Source organism: Pinus tabuliformis, chromosome 2_1 (genome assembly GCF_031772625.1).
Source record: "Pinus tabuliformis cultivar Carrire ecotype Pingquan chromosome 2_1, CPIR1, whole genome shotgun sequence".
Taxonomy (NCBI): domain Eukaryota; kingdom Viridiplantae; phylum Streptophyta; class Pinopsida; order Pinales; family Pinaceae; genus Pinus; species Pinus tabuliformis.
This window is the reverse complement of record NC_142299.1, coordinates 822,526,926-822,531,664: the sequence shown is the minus strand read 5'-3', so window position 1 is coordinate 822,531,664 and position 4,739 is coordinate 822,526,926.

Below are 4,739 nucleotides of genomic sequence, written 5' to 3'. Positions count from 1 at the left end.
GAAAAAATCATAAAAATCAAAGATCGAAAGAAAAAAGCTCAGAAAAGCAAAGATTTTTGAGGATTTTTATTTTTATTTTTATTTTTTAAATGCAATGTATTATTAATTTATTTTTATAATTTAATTGAAATATAAATTTTAAATTTTAAATTTAAAAATTAGTTTAGATTTATTTTTAGTTGTAAGTTTATTATGTGTTAAGAGGGACTTTTTTTTTGAGGTATTGATTTTTTAAGTGTGAAAAGAGATTTGATTTTTTTGGCATTTGGTAGATGTAGAGTTAAAATGAATTTAGATTAGTTTAAATATTAACCTTTAAATAACTCACATTAGAGAAAAATACCATGGGAAAAAACCATAGATTAAAAATATAATAAGGAAAAACCATGGGTTGGAAAATTTTATATTTTATATTTTAATTTTAATTTGACTAAGTCAAAATGTTAAACATTGTAACATCTCTAAAATAACTAAATTCAATTTAAGTCCATGCTAGCTCCCATCAATTTCTTGCTCAAAAGATAGGCGTTCTCAACACCTTAGCTACTTCGGCGGGCGTTGCAAGTTTATGACGAAAATCACCTTGAAGATGAGAAAACTGACCTCCTGGAAGTTTTTAATAAGAATGGTTATAGTAGGTCTCAAGGTCTTAAGGCTTTTCAAAATGCTGAAAAAGGGTCCTAAGAGTAAGATTGACCCCAAGGATTGGTCTTCCAGTGTTCATCTTCCCTTTATTCTAGGGACCACGGATAAAATCGCTAGGATCTTGAGGAAGCATAAGATTCATTCTTCTTTTAGACCTCTTAACACTATATGAAGTTCTCTTCATTTTGTTAAGGACCCAATTAACCCCAAAGATTAGAAGGGTGTTTATATCATTCCCTATTCTTGTCGAGCTCCTTATATTGGTGAGACCGGTCGATCCATTAACCAAAGGATTTGTGAACATGCTGCCGACATCAGGCATGGAAGGTCTCGCTCCTCCGCTTTGGTAGAGCATGCAGAAAAAACCAATCATCACATCTCTATTGAAGAGGTTAAGGTCATTGCGAGGATTGACCATTTTCATTATCGTAAATTTAGAGAGGCCTTAGAAATTGAAAAAAAGACTTGTTAATTTAAATAGAGATGACGGCTGGAGTATCAACAGATGTTAGATTCCTGCACTTTCTTCCTAAAAAATTATTTTTATTTATTTATAGATTAATTAATTAATTTTTTTTGTTAATCCCCATATTGGTTAGTTTATGACTCTCTTAAATTATTCTTTGAATATCATCTATTGTCGCGTCCCCTGATGATGGACTCACTTGGTAGTCCGAAATGTTGGGTTCACAAAACTCCACAACAGGTCATTCCTCCTCTATCTAAAACCATGCTCACCTGTATGGATTCCCTATTTAACAATATGAATAGGATTAAACCTTAATATTAATATAATATTATATATAATAATATTCATTAATAAGATTATATAGGGTTATGGATCCTTTCTCACCTGAGGGGGGATGTGAAAAAGAGAGCGAGGAGGGTTCCGTCGGCAGGAGGACTCGAACCAGGGCAGCCTAGGCCATCGGCCTAGGGTGCTGCAGACTAGACCTCATTTTGGATGACGAAGACTAGGAGGTACAGGGTGGGTCAACAAGTTTTCTGTGGAGATGGTCCATACAATGGCCATGTAGGCTGTGGGTTGGATCCAGGGTGCTCAATCTGCAAGGATCCCAAGGAATATGTTTACTGGGACAAATTTCATCCAACTGAGAGGGTACAGTGGATGATTGCAGAGGAGGTTTTGGGCAGGGATTCTTCCTTCGTTTCTCCCATGAATCTCAGAGGCTTGATCCAGTACACAAACCCCACCCCTTCCCCCTTTGATCCTTTGTTTACGTAATATATTATACCCTAAATTATTCATTAATCGAGCATGTCCAAAGGTATGAATCAACAATCCAACTGTATATATTTGTGATGCTTACTGGTGCAAATTTTCATTTTTCCACAAATGCATAATAACGAATAGATTTACCTTAAATTATTCAACATCCAAAGATATCAATCAACAATCCAGCTGTATAGGTATATGTGTGACGTTTACTGATGCAAATTTTAATTTTTCACAAAAGCAGAATCGCTGTCAGGGTTTACCGAGAAGAGTTGTGGCAGTGTAGGCGACTAGGCTGATTGAACCAATATCTCTTCTAAAAAAATTCAACAATTCCAATTTAATAATCCTATCGACCTCTCTTTGTACCTTTTGGGACAATTGCTAGTTAAATAACGGAATAAAAAAATAAAAGAAAAAACATTACAAAATATGCCTAACACAAAATTAAATAATAATAAAATAAAGAACACATATTTTAACACAAGTGTATAGGACCAATGTCGGTCATCGCCCCCCTGCCCATACGATTGATCTATAGTTGTCGCATAGCATAAGCTTAAATTATGCAATGACTATAGGCTGATTGAGTGGGCTGATTGAGTGGGAGAGGGTGTGATGGCCCCATACACTATGCGTGCTAGGCGGCAGCTACAATTTGGTCGCGTGGGAGGTGGTTGATGCCCGCGTCGCCTCTTCTATTATTTTTTTTTTTAATTAAATTGTATTTAATTTTTTAAAATTTTTAAAGTTTAAATTTTAGTTTTATTTTTTAATCTTTTTTAATTATGTCGATAGACATGTTTATTTGGGAAAATGACTTCCGGGATTTTAATTCAATTATCAATAACTATTCAATGGATGGTAGGAATTAGCTCAATTGAATATCCTAGAATATTATTAGTAGTATACACAAATCAAATGTTGAGATTTATTTCCAAAATAGTTATGTTTTTTTTTCCTTTTTAATTAAAATTAATTAGAAAAAACTCATATGAACAAGTGTCATATGAAATGAGTTATCGTCTGTTGGACATGTGGTATTGACAAGCCATGATATGGTCCATGGTTTAGTAACAAAGTCTATCCATAAAATAAGGATCTCAATGATAAAGTGGAGGTGAATATTAATGGTTAAGAATCTTGTTATATGTTTTTTTATAATGTATATATGTTTAACTTGTATACTAATTCGTTTTGTCATTATTAATAATAATTATTATTATTTTAAATAAACTTATAATTTAGTTAATTTTTGTAATTTTGTAATTTTTATTTTAGCAACTTGAGATGTATGACGAAGTGTTTTGATGTTTATTATGGATTGATGTCTATCATCATTTACTAGACACTTAATTTATATAACTATACTAGTTTTGTATCTCAACTATTGTTTTTAAAATGTTTTTCCCATTAATTTAAAATAATAACAATTAGCATTTTGTTCAGTTTTTTTTTTTTTTTTTTTTTTTTTTTTTTTTTTTTTTTTTTTTTTTAAAAAATGTGATTTCTTTTATATATTTATTTTCAAATTGATTTTTACCTCTTAAAAATTAAAATAATAACAATTAGCATTTTTTTCAATTTTTTTTTTAATAAAAATGTGATTTCTTTTATATATTTATTTTCAAATTGATTTTTACCTCTTAAAAATATAATATTTACAACTTTTTTCTCAATTGTTTTTAATGCCATTTTTACATTTATAATCAATTTTTTATTTATTTTTTATATGGTACCAATTGTCAAGGCCATAATGTTAATTAATTGGTAATTTTACCCCCAAAAATAAAACGTAGACAATTCTGAAAAAAACATTTAAAAGAAAGCAAACAAACTTTAGGTGTTGATTTTTAGGGTTTTCCGTAGTCATGATATTTGGTTTTTAATGCCATGGTTGAAAAACATTTGAATTTTAACCCTCAAAAAGGGGGTGATGTTGCATCACCACTTTTACATTTCTATGTGTTTTTTAATATCTTTCATAGCCATGATAAATATTTTTAATGCCATGATTGAAAAATGTTTGAATTTTAACGCATCACACTTTTTCATTTCAACATGTTTTTTCAAGTCTTTCATAATCATGATATTTGGGTTTTAATGCCATAATTGAAAAATGTTGGAATTTTGATGCTAAAATGAAAAATGGGTGATGTTGCATCAGCACTTTTCAAAAAGAGCATAAGAATTAGTACTAAATATGACCTCCAAAAAAACAAAAATTCAGTCAAGACTGTAAATTTGTTTGTGTTTCATGTTTCATAAATTCCTCCATAGTTCGTTACCTACTTGGATCCATTGCCACCATATCTTAGCCCTAAGGACTTTGTTGAGTGTTTATGGATCTCTCGGGCCCAAACCTTCCCCCAACACTGGGAGACATAGTTATCCCAAGATACTAAAGACCATTTTATTTCCAACGAAGCTCCTCCCTATAAGAAGGAGCATTGGAGAATCTTAATAGAACGAAGCATGCCCTCGGGGAAAATTAAAATGGAAAAGGGGTATAAGGGAAGAGCTTGTAGGATTAATTTAAGGAGGACTAAACAACCTGCTAGATTAAGATATTTGAAGGTCCAACTGTAAAGTTTATTAGAAAACTCTTGGTGCAAATATTGCCAATGCTTGGTTATGAGAAAATTGGCTAAAGCGGGGCACCTAAGTATTTGGTTAGAAGATAACTACATTGATAACCTAAAAGCTGAGAGATGTGGCCTTGGATAATAGGGTGACTATTAAAGAAGAATATATGAGATTTGGCCAAATTCATGGAGGTTCCTGAAGCCTCCATAAAATCCTGAAGGGTTTGATTGAACATCGTAGGTTCCTTGATTGTATGAATGCCCAACAACAT